The 18,025-nt window shown below is 40.3% G+C and overlaps 2 long non-coding RNA genes across 2 annotated transcripts; one reads left to right on the top strand and one right to left on the bottom strand.

Annotated features, from left to right (window-relative positions):
• Positions 1 to 2,443: 2,443 nt before the first annotated feature.
• LOC125724019 (uncharacterized) lies at positions 2,444 to 4,288 on the top strand. The gene is made up of 3 exons (XR_007387115.1): positions 2,444 to 3,420; positions 3,866 to 3,986; positions 4,106 to 4,288. It is a non-coding gene; the product is annotated as an uncharacterized LOC125724019 (long non-coding RNA).
• Positions 3,776 to 17,741, bottom strand: LOC125724021 (uncharacterized). The gene is made up of 3 exons (XR_007387118.1): positions 17,651 to 17,741; positions 4,067 to 4,146; positions 3,776 to 3,979 (listed from the first exon to the last, which is right to left on the bottom strand). It is a non-coding gene; the product is annotated as an uncharacterized LOC125724021 (long non-coding RNA).
• Between the last annotated feature and the right edge of the window lie 284 nt (positions 17,742 to 18,025).

Genomic DNA, 18,025 nt, shown 5'->3' with positions numbered 1-18,025 from the left:
CTCTAATGGCGCTGTGTGTGTGTGTGTGTGTGCGTGCACTCTAATGGCGCTGTGTGTGTATGTGTGTGTGTGCGTGCACTCTAATGCCGCTGTGTGTGTATGTGTGTGTGTATGTGTGCGTGCACTCTAATGGCGCTGTGTGTGTATGTATGTGTGTGTGTGCGTGCACTCTAATGGCGCTGTGTGTGTGTATGTGTGTGTGTGTGTGTGTATGCGTGCTCTAACGGCGCTGTGTGTGCATGTGTGTGTATGTGTGTGTGTGTATGCGCGCTCTAATGGCGCTGTGTGTGTGTGTGTATGTGTATGCGTGCTCTAATGGTGCTGTGTGTGCATGTGTGTGTATGTGTGTGTGTGTATGCGCACTCTAAGGGCGCTGTGTGTATGTGTGTGTGTGTGTGTATGCGCGCTCTAATGGCGCTGTGTGTGCATGTGTGTGTATGTGTGTGTGTGTATGCGCGCTCTAAGGGCGCTGTGTGTGTGTGTGTATGTGTGTGTGTGTGTATGCGTGCTCTAATGGCGCTGTGTGTGCATGTGTGTGTATGTGTGTGTGTGTATGCGCGCTCTAAGGGCGCTGTGTGTATGTGTGTGTGTGTGTATGCGCGCTCTAATGGCGCTGTGTGTGTGTGTATGTGTGTGTGTGTGTATGCGTGCTCTAATGGCGCTGTGTGTGCATGTGTGTGTGTGTGTGTATGCGCGCTCTATGGGCGCTGAGTGTATGTGTGTGTGTGTGTATGCGCGCTCTAATGGCGCTGTGTGTGCATGTGTGTGTATGTGTGTGTGTGTATGCGCGCTCTAAGGGCGCTGTGTGTATGTGTGTGTATGCGCGCTCTAACGGCGCTGCGTGTGCATGTGTGTGTGTGTGTGTGTGTGTGTATGCTTGCTCTAACGGTGCTGTGTGTATATGTGTGTGTGTACGCGCGCTCTAATGGCGCTGTGTGTATGTGTGTGTGTGTACGCGCGCTCTAACGGCGCTGTGTGTGCATGTGTGTGTATGTGTGTGTGTGTATGCGCGCTCTAACGGCGCTGCGTGTGCATGTGTGTGTATGTGCGTACGCGCTCAAACGGTGCTGTGTGTGTGTGTACGCGAACTCTAACGGCGCTGTGTGTGTGTTTGTGTGTACGCACGCTCTAACAGCGCTGTGTGAATGTGCGTGTGTACGCGCGCTCTAACGGTGCGGTGTATATTTGTGTGTGTGTGTACGTGCGCCCTAGCGAAGCTGTGTGTTTGTATACGCACACTGTAACAGCGCTGTGTGTGTATGTGTGTGTGTTTACGCGCGCTCTAATGGTGCTGTGTATGTGTGTGTGTTTACGCGCGCTCTAATGGTGCTGTGTATGTGTGTGTGTTTACGCGCGCTCTAATGGCGCTGTGTGTGTATGTGTGTGTGTGTACGCGCGCTCTAATGGCGCTGTGTGTATGTGTGTGTTTGCGCCCGCTCTAATGGCGCTGTGTGTGTGTGTACGCACACCCTAACAGCGCTGTGTGCATGTGTGTGGGTGTACGCACTCTAACAGCGCTGTGTGTGTATCTGTGTGTGTGTATGCGCTCTCTAATGGCGCTGTGTGTATATGTGTGTGTGTATGCGCGCTCTAATGGCGCTGTGTGTATATGTGTGTGTGCATGCGCGCTCTAACGGCGCTGTGTGTGTATGTGTGTGTGTGTGTATGCGCACTCTAACTGCGATGTGTGTGTGTGTGTGTGTGTACGTGTGCTCTAATGGCGCTGTGTGTGTATGTGTGTGTGTGTGTGTACGTGCGCTCTAACGGTGCTGTGTGAGTATGTGTGTGTGTGTGTGTACGCACGCTCTAACGGCGCTGTGTGTGTATGTACGCGCACTCTAACGACGCTGTGTGTGTATGTGTGTGTGTGTGTGTACGCACGTTCTAATAGCGCTGTGTGTGTGTGTGTGTACGCGCTCTAACGGCTCTGTGTGTGTGTGTGAGTGTGTACGCACGCTCTAACGTTGCTGTGTGTGTGTGTGTGTACGCGTGCTCTAACAGCGCTGTGTGTGTATGTCTGTGTGTGTATGTGTACGCACGCTCTAAAGGCGCTGTGTGTGTGGGAGTGTGTACTCGCGCTGTAACAGCGCTGTGTGTGTATGTGTGTGTGTGTATGTGTGTGTACGCGTGCTCTAACGGCGCTGTGTGTGTGTGTGCGTGCTCTCTAACGGCGCTGTATGTGTGTGTGAGTGTGTACGCACGCTCTAACGTTGCTGTGTGTGTGTGTGTGTACGCGTGCTCTAACAGCGCTGTGTGTGTATGTCTGTGTGTGTATGTGTACGCACGCTCTAAAGGCGCTGTGTGTGTGTGAGTGTGTACGCGCGCTCTAACGGCGCTGTGTGTGTATGTGTACGCGCGCTCTAACGATGCTGTGTGTATGTGTGTGTGCGTACGCACGCTCTAACAGCGCTGTGTGTGTATGTGTGTGTGTAAGTGTGTGTTTTGTGACTGTATGTGTATGTGTGTGTGTACGCGCACTCTAACGGTGCTGTGTGTGTATGTCTGTGTGTGTGTATGTGTGTGTATACGCGCGCTCAAACGATGCTGTGTGTATGTGTGTGTGCGTATGCTCTAACAGGCTGCTGTGACTTTGTGTGTATGTGTGTGTGTACGCACGCTCTAACGTTGATGTGTGTGTGTTTGTGTGTGTACGCGCGCTCTAACAGCGCTGTGTGTGTATGTCTGTGTGTGTATGCGTACGCACGCTCTAACGGCGTTGTGTGTGTATGTCTGTGTGTGTGTATGTTTGTACGTACGCGTGCTCTAACAGCGCTGTGTGTGTATATCTGTGTGTGTATGTGTGTGTGTACGCGCGCTCTAACGGCGCTGTGTGTGTGTGTATGCGCGCTCTAGCAGCGCTGTGTGTGTATGTCTGTGTACGCACGCTCTAACGGCGCTGTGTGTGTGTGTGCGCTCTAATGGCGCTGTGTGTGTGTGTGCACGCGCGCTCTAATGGCGCTGTGTGTGTATGTCTGTGTGTGTGTTTGTGTGCTTGTACGTGCGCTCTAACGGTGCTGTGTGTGTGTACGCGCGCTCTAATGGCGCTGTGTGTGTATGTGTGTTTGTGTACGCACGCTCTAACAGGGTGCTGTGAGTGTGTGTATGTATGTGTGACTCTGAAGGGGAGCAGAAAGATGATGGAGAGCAGCTTCGACGCAGGAGTGTGAGAAGCAGGCTGGGCAGGGGCACCGTGTCAAAGCAGCCAGACAACATGAGAGCCGGACTGGACACGAGAAAAACCAAATCAGAAAGTGATTTGAGGAAAGTCCCAGAGAAGCAGAGGACAAGGCCTATGGGGCAGTTAAACAGGAGAAGACCGGTCCCAATGTACACCAAGTCAGACATGGGACTGGTGAGACCGACGGCGTCAGACTGAGCAAAGTCCAGCCATGAGAGACCCGTAGAACAGGGCCTGGAGAGGTACGTCGAGGACAGGGGCAGCCAAGACACCAGCCTCATGAATGTTCATAATGAAAGGGCTATGAAAGCAAGGATAAAGAGTACTGCCGACTTACACTTTAAAAAATAATTTGTTAGGTCTATTTAATTAGTTAAGTATTCTACTGAATACTGTATAGTCTCCAAAACAGCCATAAAGTTGAATAAACCCTTATCTAAAATGGTATCAAAAACACAGGACATTACAAATTAAAGGTCGGATTTATAGCAGGGCTATAAACGTCAATTTAGCTAGATGTGCTTAGTCTTCAACTCAACTTGGTGTCAACAGCACATTTGCTGTAGATTGCAAAACACTAAAAAAAAAATTTTAAAAAAATTAACAAGAAAACGATAAAAAATGTCCAGCTTAATTTAAATGCTCAATACATCCTACAATGTCTCTTAAATGATTTTAATTATACAGATACATGACATCTGTCCCGTCTGTGACCATCTTTGCCCTGGCTGGGTCAGACAGTACTGGGCTCCTGATGACAACAATCTTCATAACCCATCCAGGAAGCTGCACTTCACCATCCTGCCAGGTGGTTAATAAACAGCATATCAGTATTGTATGTTCTGTTTAGGGAGATGACAGTAACACAAAATCATCAGATGTACCTACCAAGTCTTCTCTGAAGAGATCCTCTTCTTTTTCCTTCAGATACACCAACAGGGAACAGATAGCAACCTCTCTCCTTCTTTCTGAAAAATGGAAATTAAATCTCTCCAAAGGGTTACAGGACATTAGTAGGAAAGGAGAGACATTCATCAGAATGTGCTTTCTGATATGCAAATATCATTATGCATATTAGGAAATGAAAACATATGAGGCCAGGTTAAGCATGTTACTAGAGATATTATGTGGTACATTGGGCGGAGCTTAATTCTCCGCTTCTGACGTCATAAGAGGAAGTGGCTTATCCTTGATTCTGATTGGTCGAGAGTTTATGCCCATATATGGTATCAATACATGCTTATGCCACGTTTTGCCGATAGGGGGCGATATGGTTTTGGGAGATTGCCGTTATGTCCATATATGGTAACAATACATGCTTATGCCACGTGTTGCCGATAGGGGGGTTTGGGAGATTAAACTTTAATAGAATAAAAATACATTACATGTATTTTATTAATGTGCTTTTTTGATTACGTTTTTAAGGTATAATAAAACATAGAGCAGGATAATGGCAAGCTAGCGCATACACGTTCAGCGGGGGCGTCCGTCCGGCCCCGTGTTGTTAGTAAGCGCCGCGGCGTATTTTAAAAGAAAGCACCCAAATGTTTTAAAAGAAGAAAGCACCGAAAGAAGGAAAACTTTAGGGTTATTTTAAAAATAAAAGCAGTGTGAATTTAAACAAACAGGTCCGAAAGAAGCAGCAGAAGAACAAATTTAAACAAGCGCAAACGATAGCAGCACAACCAAACCAATAAACATACAGCCCGTCGTTTTAAAAGAAGCGATCACTCATTACATTTAACCAACACGAAAGACTTTAGTTATATTTACCAGGTTTGAGAAAGCATGTAAGCGGCAAACTTTTAGAAAAAATAGGACGAAACGATCCCGGAGACCCGCCACATGCGACTACTCTGTTTGAACAACGCGGGTCGGAATGGACTATCGCTAGTCCGGTGTTTGGCGCATGCGCACCCACGCCGACGCCCCTTTAAAAATGGCTACGCCGGCGGAGCGCCTGTTTTAGCAAATAAAACCCCTATAACCGTAATGTTTTTAAGTAATGAAGCACATTTCTGTCAATGTGAATAATAAAGTAAAGCGCTCTGAGCATTTTCGATAGCAATAATCAGGAAATAACGCGGTTAATTCTTGTTTAAACGAATGCATGCTCTCACTCTCGTGTGGCGCACGCGCGTAGATCCACACAGCATTTCCTTTATTGAGCCAGCTCGTTGCGTGAAGCTGCTGTCAAATGGCTACCAGGTGAAATTGTTGTCGTGAGGCGAGCCGTTGGCCTGGATTGTGAGAAGCATGCCGCCATTCTGGCAGAATGCACACCAATTCTATATTTTATATGCTTATTTGTAAATAGTGTAAAATAATCTATTTCTAATTTAAATAAAAGTCGATCTCTAACCCCCCCCCGGATTGCTTAGCTACAATTAGCTAAATTTATCTACGTATGGTTAATCAAAAGGTATAACCAGAACTTGAAAAGATGTATGACAACACATGCTGATCTTTTATTTCAAATAAGCCTCTTTAACCTCATCGTTTTTAAGCAATGAAACTCTTTTCGGCTAATGTGTTATTTAAAATAAAACATCTTAAGCATCTCCACAACAAGAATCAGGGAATAACGCTGGAGATCCTTGTTAAAATAACTCCATGTCGCGCTTGTGCGTGCAGCCACGATATCCACACACCACTGTCTTTTATTGAAAACAGCTGAGGCAAGTCGTTTTCGGAACTTTAAAGTGTGTATACAATAAGTAAACGTGTGTAAAGGAAGTATAAAACGTGTTATAAAGCACATAGCCAACATTAATTAATAAAGAATTTAAGCATAATAGCCCAGACGTACCACGGCCTATAAGCCGGCAGAAAGAGAGCTATCCTACGGCCTACAAGATAAAAGTATATGGCACCAAATTGGAATCAGTAGTCGTTAAAAGAATAAAATACATTATATGAATTTATCAATGCGACATTTTAAATACGTTTTAAGGGGTCATCGGACGCGTCGAGCTTTTCTAGCTAGAAAGGAAAGAGAGTCGGGCAGTTTTGAATGGTAAAAGCAGTAGTTGTGTATTGTTAACGGTTTATTTTTAACAAAATGTCCTATTTTATAACCGTAAAAACACAGCAATCCTGTTTTTAGGGGGGATTTATGCGTATTGCATGTCTAGACATGTCGATCAGCTAATGTCCGCGGCAGTGGGAAACGGGTCGTAAGCGCGAGAGCTTATGGAGCCGTGAGTGATACGCCTATGAGAAGGAAGCGTCAATTGACAAATTGACAAATTGTTGCAGAGTGCGTGTAACTTCTCGTTTAACCGCTGGTCCTGAGTGTGACAAGCAGACAGACAGCATTCACGCCCCGGCAGAATGCACATTACGTCTATTTGTTAATCTGTTTTATTCGTAAATAGTATAAAATAATATATGTCTAATGGAAATAAAAGTCGATGTCTAACACAACAGCTCTGGGACTCTAGCATAGCCCCGGGCGCCCCGCTGCGGGCCTGTGGGGCTGGATGAAGGATCTAACTTCAATTGCTTAATCAGCAGGGTAAAGTGCCGTAACTTAAACGGGGGTATGACAAATTAGTATAAAGTTTTAAGCCAATAAGATTTAATTAATAAAATAATTTAGTTGTATTTTGTTAGTTTTATTTTCAATAAAACACACCCAGCGCATTATTAATTTAATAGATGCAGGAACTAGTGAGCGGTATTTATCTACGTACTTCAAAAACATTTTAAAAACTTTGTTAGACTAATACCTTAGTTATTTTAATAATTTAAGGGATAAAAACATTTGTTGTGTTTGTCAATGTGTTATTTTAAGTAAATGCGTTATTTTCCAACGCCAAAAGCCCTGTCATGTTTTAAGTGAGAAATGATATGGACTAGCAACTCTCTCTGGGGGAGCAACCCCGGTTAGGTACTATTAAGCAGCATTTAGTGACATGCATCAAAACACATTTTTAAAAACTTTGAAAGAATAAAGTCTTAGTTATTTTAAGAAATACGTTTTTCAGTAAATGTTTATTCACGCGCATGCACACAAACACACACACACCCCGGAGGTCGGGGGGGCTTTAGAGTTTAACTTTAGGTTGCTGATCGCAATGTGTGACCAAACCCCAAAGCACCCTAACTTAGTCGTTTACTAACTTATCGCGAAAAACAGACAGAAATAGACTTGTAAATTCTAAAGAAAAGACATTAACTGTTTTTTGTTAATGTTTAAAGGTATACAAACTACAGTTGTATCGGACACGCACACAAAAACACTAAAAGAGTTTGCTCAGTCAAAAAAAAAAACACCAAACATATATTGTTCACGTTTTTTATTAAAATGTATAAGGATTGTTTTGTTATAGGGAAATTTTTAATTAATATGAGTGTGATATAAGTCATTTAGTCAACAAGATTTAAGGCAGAACCTAAATGGCGGCTTGAAATGACCGACCAGGCAGGTAGAAGTGTGCTTTCCTTATCTCACAAGTCATGGAAGGCTGGGATGGGGGACACATAAGTGGGGGGTAGGAACTGTGGAATCAGGCAAGGGGGCAAGAATTTAGGATATAGTCTTGTTATTTTAAAGAAGGTGTACATGATTATTTAATTACTTTTAATAGGGACCAGTAAGATGCATTTAGCACCATGTTGCAAATACACATTAAAAACTTTAAAGAATAAGGTCATAGTTATTTTAATAAAGACATCCTACAAGGTGCCCACGGCCCTAACTTATATAATCTACAAGCTTGATCCGAGATGCTTGCTGAAGTACAATGCTAAGTTGACATCGGTAACGGAGCTGCAGCCTGTTTGATAGTTAATGAAACATAGTTCAAATTCAACAGTGTCAGCAGTCATCCACGATGCAGGGAGACTACAGATTGACTATAACGACCCCGTTTATCAGCTGGCATTATTTACATTTTTTTTGACAGAATAAAGCCTTAGTTATTTTAATGAATATGTTTTTCAGTAAATGTATACTCATGCTCATGTGCACAAACACACACACACACACACACACACACCGGTGGTCAGGGGCTTTAGAGTTTAACTTTAGGTCTGTGAAAGTATAGGACTGCAATGTGTATACAGACCCCAAAGCACCCTAACTTAGTCGTTTACTAACTTATCACGAAAAAACAGACAGAAATAGACTTGTAAATTTTAAAGAAAAGACATTAACTGTTTTTTGTTAATGTTTAAAGGTATACAAACTACAGTTGTATCGGACACGCACACAAAAACACTAAAAGAGTTTGCTCAGTCAAAAAAAACACCAAACATATATTGTTCACGTTTTTTTATTAAAATGTATAAGGATTGTTTTGTTATAGCGAAATTTAAAATTAATATGAGTGTGATATAAGTCATTTAGTCAACAAGATTTGAGGAAGAACCTAAATAGTGGCTGGAAATGACCGACCAGGCAGGCAGAAGTGTCCTTTCCTTATCTCACAAGTCATGGAAGGGTGGGGGGATGTAGGAACTGTGGAATCAGGCAAGAGTGTAAGAATTTAGGATATAGTCTTGTTATTTTAAAGAATGTGTACATGATTATTTAATTGCATTTAATAGGAACCAGTAAGATGCATTTAGCACCATGGTGCAAATACACATTAAAAACTTTAAAGAATAAGGTCTTAGTTTTTTAAATAAAGACATCCTACAAGGTGCCCAAGGCCCCAGCTTATATAATCTACAAGCTTGAGCTGAGATGCTTGCTGGAGTACAATGCTAAGTTGACAACGGTAACGGTGCTGCAGACTGTTTGATAGTTAATGAAACATAGTTCAAATTCAGCAGTGTCAGCAGTCATCCACGATGCAGGGAGACTACAGATTGACTATAACGACCCGTTTATCCGCTGGCATTATTTAAATTTTTTTGACAGAATAAAGCCTTAGTTATTTTAATAAATATGTTTTTTCAGTAAATGTGTATTCATGCTCATGTGCACAAACACACACACACACACCGATGGTCAGGGGCTTTAGAGTTTAACTTTAGGTCTGTGAAAGTATAGGACCGCGATGTGTATACAGGCCCCAAAACATATTAACTTAGTCGTTCATGAGTCTTATTGTGAAAAACCACGCAAAATAGACTTGTAAATTTTAAAGAAAAGACATTAATGGCTTTTGTTAATGTTTAATTGCATAAAAATTTTAGATGTATTTGTTAAACAGTCAAATAAAAATGTGTTATTTTAAAGTAGTATAAAATATAACCTTAACTTTGGACGCAAGATGGACAATCTACACACACAGACACACAGACACACACACACAGCAAAGCCCCAAGCATGCGCACAAGCGCACAACCAAAGGTGGGCTTTTAGAGTTTGCTCAATCAAAAAAAACATCAGACATATATAGTTTACGTTTTTTATTAAAATGTGTAAGGATCGATCTGTTAGAGCGCAATTTTAAATTAGTATGATTGTGATATAAGTCATTTAGGCAACAAGATTTGAGGAAGAACCTAAGTAGCGGCTAGAAATGATCGACCAGGCAGACAGAAGTCTGCTTTTCTTATCTCACAAGTCATGGAAGTGTAGGGGGATGTAGGAACTGTGGAATCAGGCAAGGGTGTAAGAATTTAGAATACATTTTTGTTATTTTAAAGAAGATGGCCATGATTATTTAATTATATTTAATAGGAACTAGTAAGCTTTAATAGGAACTAGTAAGTATTTAGCATCATGCATCAAATACACATTTAAAACTTTGAAGAATAAGGTCTTAGTTATTTTAATAAAGACATCCTACAAGGTACCCCACGGCCCCAGCTTATAGCGTCTACAAGAATGATTTGAGATGCTAGATGGAATACCATGTTAAGTTGACAATGGTAACTGATATGCAGCCTGCTTGATAGTTAATGAAACATAGTCCAGATTCAACAGGGACAGCGGTCATCCAATATGCCGGGAGACTAGAGAGTGACTATAGTGCCCCATTTAACCGTTGGTCCGTATTTTTTAAGAATTTTGAAAGAATAAAGTCTTAGTTATTTTAATAAATATGTTTTTTTTCCAGTACATGGTTGTTCATGCTCATGTGCACAAACACACACACATCGGGGGTCAGGGGCTTTAGAGTTTAACTTTAGGTCAGTGAAAGTATAGGATCGTTATGTGTATTCAGACCCCAAAACATATTAACTTAGTCGTTCATGAGTCTTATTGTGAAAAAAACCGACAAAATAGACTTGTAAATTTTAAAGAAAAGACATTAACAGCTTTTGTTAATGTTGAAATGTATAAAAACTTTAGCTGCTTTTCTTAAATGGCCAGAAAAATTGGCTCAACACTATTAGTTTATATGAGGATGGGGTGTTTGCAACAGTCACAATCCTAGCAGGCAAGCATAACATGCCAAAGAAACATCTCTTTCATTTATTTCAAAGCAGACACTTTGTGCAAAAGTTGTTTCCTCATTGCCCAAACGGCCACCAGAATTGGATGGTCCTTAAAGACCTATCATAAGACTTGGAGGCCCTGTCCTGAGGTTTATCAAAGACCAGGTTCTTACACTATAGGAGACTGATGCTGTTTAAGTACTAGACGGGATGACCCCTGCAATGACATTTGTAACATTTCAAGATGTATATTTTAAAAGAATGAAGTGCCTGGCCAGTAAGGGGTGCATGGTAACGGATGGTGGAATGTCGAACAGGTTTGTTAGAGGGTTAGAGGAGGCAGAACTATGTTTGGCTCTGCTCTCTCGATTATCTGAGTTCTGGACTGACATATTCAAAGTCATTGAGCAGGACATCAACATAGTTCTGCCTCCTCTAACCCTCTAACAAACCTGTTCGACATTCCACCATCCAATACCATGCACCTCTTACTGTCCAGGCACTTCATTCTTTTAAAATATACACCTTGAAATGTTACAAATTTCATTGCAGGGGTCATCCCATCGAGTACTTAAACAGCATCAGTCTCCTATAGTGTAAGAACCTGGTCTTTGATAAACCTCAGGACAGGGCCTCCAAGTCTTATGATAGGTCTTTAAGGACCATCCAATTCTGGTGGCCGTTTGGGCAATGAGGAAACAACTTTTGCACAAAGTGTCTGCTTTGAAATAAATGAAAGAGATGTTTCTTTGGCATGTTATGCTTGCCTGCTAGGATTGTGACTGTTGCAAACACCCCATCCTCATATAAACTAATAGTGTTGAGCCAATTTTTCTGGCCATTTAAGAAAAGCAGCTAAAGTTTTTATACATTTCAACATTAACAAAAGCTGTTAATGTCTTTTCTTTAAAATTTACAAGTCTATTTTGTCGGTTTTTTTCACAATAAGACTCATGAACGACTAAGTTAATATGTTTTGGGGTCTGAATACACATAACGATCCTATACTTTCACTGACCTAAAGTTAAACTCTAAAGCCCCTGACCCCCGATGTGTGTGTGTTTGTGCACATGAGCATGAACAACCATGTACTGGAAAAAAAACATATTTATTAAAATAACTAAGACTTTATTCTTTCAAAATTCTTAAAAAATACGGACCAACGGTTAAATGGGGCACTATAGTCACTCTCTAGTCTCCCGGCATATTGGATGACCGCTGTCCCTGTTGAATCTGGACTATGTTTCATTAACTATCAAGCAGGCTGCATATCAGTTACCATTGTCAACTTAACATGGTATTCCATCTAGCATCTCAAATCATTCTTGTAGACGCTATAAGCTGGGGCCGTGGGGTACCTTGTAGGATGTCTTTATTAAAATAACTAAGACCTTATTCTTCAAAGTTTTAAATGTGTATTTGATGCATGATGCTAAATACTTACTAGTTCCTATTAAAGCTTACTAGTTCCTATTAAATATAATTAAATAATCATGGCCATCTTCTTTAAAATAACAAAAATGTATTCTAAATTCTTACACCCTTGCCTGATTCCACAGTTCCTACATCCCCCTACACTTCCATGACTTGTGAGATAAGAAAAGCAGACTTCTGTCTGCCTGGTCGATCATTTCTAGCCGCTACTTAGGTTCTTCCTCAAATCTTGTTGCCTAAATGACTTATATCACAATCATACTAATTTAAAATTGCGCTCTAACAGATCGATCCTTACACATTTTAATAAAAAACGTAAACTATATATGTCTGATGTTTTTTTTGATTGAGCAAACTCTAAAAGCCCACCTTTGGTTGTGCGCTTGTGCGCATGCTTGGGGCTTTGCTGTGTGTGTGTGTCTGTGTGTCTGTGTGTGTAGATTGTCCATCTTGCGTCCAAAGTTAAGGTTATATTTTATACTACTTTAAAATAACACATTTTTATTTGACTGTTTAACAAATACATCTAAAATTTTTATGCAATTAAACATTAACAAAAGCCATTAATGTCTTTTCTTTAAAATTTACAAGTCTATTTTGCGTGGTTTTTCACAATAAGACTCATGAACGACTAAGTTAATATGTTTTGGGGCCTGTATACACATCGCGGTCCTATACTTTCACAGACCTAAAGTTAAACTCTAAAGCCCCTGACCATCGGTGTGTGTGTGTGTGTTTGTGCACATGAGCATGAATACACATTTACTGAAAAAACATATTTATTAAAATAACTAAGGCTTTATTCTGTCAAAAAAATTTAAATAATGCCAGCGGATAAACGGGTCGTTATAGTCAATCTGTAGTCTCCCTGCATCGTGGATGACTGCTGACACTGCTGAATTTGAACTATGTTTCATTAACTATCAAACAGTCTGCAGCACCGTTACCGTTGTCAACTTAGCATTGTACTCCAGCAAGCATCTCAGCTCAAGCTTGTAGATTATATAAGCTGGGGCCTTGGGCACCTTGTAGGATGTCTTTATTTAAAAAACTAAGACCTTATTCTTTAAAGTTTTTAATGTGTATTTGCACCATGGTGCTAAATGCATCTTACTGGTTCCTATTAAATGCAATTAAATAATCATGTACACATTCTTTAAAATAACAAGACTATATCCTAAATTCTTACACTCTTGCCTGATTCCACAGTTCCTACATCCCCCCACCCTTCCATGACTTGTGAGATAAGGAAAGGACACTTCTGCCTGCCTGGTCGGTCATTTCCAGCCACTATTTAGGTTCTTCCTCAAATCTTGTTGACTAAATGACTTATATCACACTCATATTAATTTTAAATTTCGCTATAACAAAACAATCCTTATACATTTTAATAAAAAAACGTGAACAATATATGTTTGGTGTTTTTTTTGACTGAGCAAACTCTTTTAGTGTTTTTGTGTGCGTGTCCGATACAACTGTAGTTTGTATACCTTTAAACATTAACAAAAAACAGTTAATGTCTTTTCTTTAAAATTTACAAGTCTATTTCTGTCTGTTTTTTCGTGATAAGTTAGTAAACGACTAAGTTAGGGTGCTTTGGGGTCTGTATACACATTGCAGTCCTATACTTTCACAGACCTAAAGTTAAACTCTAAAGCCCCTGACCACCGGTGTGTGTGTGTGTGTGTGTGTGTGTTTGTGCACATGAGCATGAGTATACATTTACTGAAAAACATATTCATTAAAATAACTAAGGCTTTATTCTGTCAAAAAAAATGTAAATAATGCCAGCTGATAAACGGGGTCGTTATAGTCAATCTGTAGTCTCCCTGCATCGTGGATGACTGCTGACACTGTTGAATTTGAACTATGTTTCATTAACTATCAAACAGGCTGCAGCTCCGTTACCGATGTCAACTTAGCATTGTACTTCAGCAAGCATCTCGGATCAAGCTTGTAGATTATATAAGTTAGGGCCGTGGGCACCTTGTAGGATGTCTTTATTAAAATAACTATGACCTTATTCTTTAAAGTTTTTAATGTGTATTTGCAACATGGTGCTAAATGCATCTTACTGGTCCCTATTAAAAGTAATTAAATAATCATGTACACCTTCTTTAAAATAACAAGACTATATCCTAAATTCTTGCCCCCTTGCCTGATTCCACAGTTCCTACCCCCCACTTATGTGTCCCCCATCCCAGCCTTCCATGACTTGTGAGATAAGGAAAGCACACTTCTACCTGCCTGGTCGGTCATTTCAAGCCGCCATTTAGGTTCTGCCTTAAATCTTGTTGACTAAATGACTTATATCACACTCATATTAATTAAAAATTTCCCTATAACAAAACAATCCTTATACATTTTAATAAAAAACGTGAACAATATATGTTTGGTGTTTTTTTTTTTGACTGAGCAAACTCTTTTAGTGTTTTTGTGTGCGTGTCCGATACAACTGTAGTTTGTATACCTTTAAACATTAACAAAAAACAGTTAATGTCTTTTCTTTAGAATTTACAAGTCTATTTCTGTCTGTTTTTCGCGATAAGTTAGTAAACGACTAAGTTAGGGTGCTTTGGGGTTTGGTCACACATTGCGATCAGCAACCTAAAGTTAAACTCTAAAGCCCCCCCGACCTCCGGGGTGTGTGTGTGTTTGTGTGCATGCGCGTGAATAAACATTTACTGAAAAACGTATTTCTTAAAATAACTAAGACTTTATTCTTTCAAAGTTTTTAAAAATGTGTTTTGATGCATGTCACTAAATGCTGCTTAATAGTACCTAACCGGGGTTGCTCCCCCAGAGAGAGTTGCTAGTCCATATCATTTCTCACTTAAAACATGACAGGGCTTTTGGCGTTGGAAAATAACGCATTTACTTAAAATAACACATTGACAAACACAACAAATGTTTTTATCCCTTAAATTATTAAAATAACTAAGGTATTAGTCTAACAAAGTTTTTAAAATGTTTTTGAAGTACGTAGATAAATACCGCTCACTAGTTCCTGCATCTATTAAATTAATAATGCGCTGGGTGTGTTTTATTGAAAATAAAACTAACAAAATACAACTAAATTATTTTATTAATTAAATCTTATTGGCTTAAAACTTTATACTAATTTGTCATACCCCCGTTTAAGTTACGGCACTTTACCCTGCTGATTAAGCAATTGAAGTTAGATCCTTCATCCAGCCCCACAGGCCCGCAGCGGGGCGCCCGGGGCTATGCTAGAGTCCCAGAGCTGTTGTGTTAGACATCGACTTTTATTTCCATTAGACATATATTATTTTATACTATTTACGAATAAAACAGATTAACAAATAGACGTAATGTGCATTCTGCCGGGGCGTGAATGCTGTCTGTCTGCTTGTCACACTCAGGACCAGCGGTTAAACGAGAAGTTACACGCACTCTGCAACAATTTGTCAATTTGTCAATTGACGCTTCCTTCTCATAGGCGTATCACTCACGGCTCCATAAGCTCTCGCGCTTACGACCCGTTTCCCACTGCCGCGGACATTAGCTGATCGACATGTCTAGACATGCAATACGCATAAATCCCCCCTAAAAACAGGATTGCTGTGTTTTTACGGTTATAAAATAGGACATTTTGTTAAAAATAAACCGTTAACAATACACAACTACTGCTTTTACCATTCAAAACTGCCCGACTCTCTTTCCTTTCTAGCTAGAAAAGCTCGACGCGTCCGATGACCCCTTAAAACGTATTTAAAATGTCGCATTGATAAATTCATATAATGTATTTTATTCTTTTAACGACTACTGATTCCAATTTGGTGCCATATACTTTTATCTTGTAGGCCGTAGGATAGCTCTCTTTCTGCCGGCTTATAGGCCGTGGTACGTCTGGGCTATTATGCTTAAATTCTTTATTAATTAATGTTGGCTATGTGCTTTATAACACGTTTTATACTTCCTTTACACACGTTTACTTATTGTATACACACTTTAAAGTTCCGAAAACGACTTGCCTCAGCTGTTTTCAATAAAAGACAGTGGTGTGTGGATATCGTGGCTGCACGCACAAGCGCGACATGGAGTTATTTTAACAAGGATCTCCAGCGTTATTCCCTGATTCTTGTTGTGGAGATGCTTAAGATGTTTTATTTTAAATAACACATTAGCCGAAAAGAGTTTCATTGCTTAAAAACGATGAGGTTAAAGAGGCTTATTTGAAATAAAAGATCAGCATGTGTTGTCATACATCTTTTCAAGTTCTGGTTATACCTTTTGATTAACCATACGTAGATAAATTTAGCTAATTGTAGCTAAGCAATCCGGGGGGGGTTAGAGATCGACTTTTATTTAAATTAGAAATAGATTATTTTACACTATTTACAAATAAGCATATAAAATATAGAATTGGTGTGCATTCTGCCAGAATGGCGGCATGCTTCTCACAATCCAGGCCAACGGCTCGCCTCACGACAACAATTTCACCTGGTAGCCATTTGACAGCAGCTTCACGCAACGAGCTGGCTCAATAAAGGAAATGCTGTGTGGATCTACGCGCGTGCGCCACACGAGAGTGAGAGCATGCATTCGTTTAAACAAGAATTAACCGCGTTATTTCCTGATTATTGCTATCGAAAATGCTCAGAGCGCTTTACTTTATTATTCACATTGACAGAAATGTGCTTCATTACTTAAAAACATTACGGTTATAGGGGTTTTATTTGCTAAAACAGGCGCTCCGCCGGCGTAGCCATTTTTAAAGGGGCGTCGGCGTGGGTGCGCATGCGCCAAACACCGGACTAGCGATAGTCCATTCCGACCCGCGTTGTTCAAACAGAGTAGTCGCATGTGGCGGGTCTCCGGGATCGTTTCGTCCTATTTTTTCTAAAAGTTTGCCGCTTACATGCTTTCTCAAACCTGGTAAATATAACTAAAGTCTTTCGTGTTGGTTAAATGTAATGAGTGATCGCTTCTTTTAAAACGACGGGCTGTATGTTTATTGGTTTGGTTGTGCTGCTATCGTTTGCGCTTGTTTAAATTTGTTCTTCTGCTGCTTCTTTCGGACCTGTTTGTTTAAATTCACACTGCTTTTATTTTTAAAATAACCCTAAAGTTTTCCTTCTTTCGGTGCTTTCTTCTTTTAAAACATTTGGGTGCTTTCTTTTAAAATACGCCGCGGCGCTTACTAACAACACGGGGCCGGACGGACGCCCCCGCTGAACGTGTATGCGCTAGCTTGCCATTATCCTGCTCTATGTTTTATTATACCTTAAAAACGTAATCAAAAAAGCACATTAATAAAATACATGTAATGTATTTTTATTCTATTAAAGTTTAATCTCCCAAACCCCCCTATCGGCAACACGTGGCATAAGCATGTATTGTTACCATATATGGACATAACGGCAATCTCCCAAAACCATATCGCCCCCTATCGGCAAAACGTGGCATAAGCATGTATTGATACCATATATGGGCATAAACTCTCGACCAATCAGAATCAAGGATAAGCCACTTCCTCTTATGACGTCAGAAGCGGAGAATTAAGCTCCGCCCAATGTACCACATAATATCTCTCTGTTACTTCCATTACGTAATTATTCTCTACATGCCATTTGCTTTGTTTTAATCTTTGATCCTGTCTCTGTCCAAAGCTTTCGACTAGAAATTACAGTGTGTGTGGACAAGTACTGTAACAGCCCATGGGGAACGAACCCTTACCAGCTCCAATCCTCCATCTTTAATGTTCGTGTCACTTCCTTATTTCCACTGCGGGATTTCAGTTACCTTGTAGTTGATTTCCCAAGAAATATTTCTAAGATACCTGTAACACACTCAGTTTATTTAACTCACTTGTAATGTGCTTAATACTTACCTTAATACATTCTCATCTTACCTGTGATGTCTAAGTATTTACTCAATATTAACTCCTGATACCAATCCTATGGCCAGTACTTCCCTCAATTTACACTCCTAAACCTAGCTGTGATATTAAGCATTTACTCAGCACTCCTAAGGTACATATAATGCGTTTATGTAATTATGGATTTTACACATCTTCTCTGCTTGAAAGAAGAATGAAATAGAGAACACAGT

This window comes from Brienomyrus brachyistius, unplaced genomic scaffold (genome assembly GCF_023856365.1).
Source record: "Brienomyrus brachyistius isolate T26 unplaced genomic scaffold, BBRACH_0.4 scaffold53, whole genome shotgun sequence".
NCBI lineage: Eukaryota > Metazoa > Chordata > Actinopteri > Osteoglossiformes > Mormyridae > Brienomyrus > Brienomyrus brachyistius.
The sequence above is the reverse complement of the archived record's forward strand: the minus strand, read 5'-3'. Positions and strand labels throughout refer to the sequence as shown.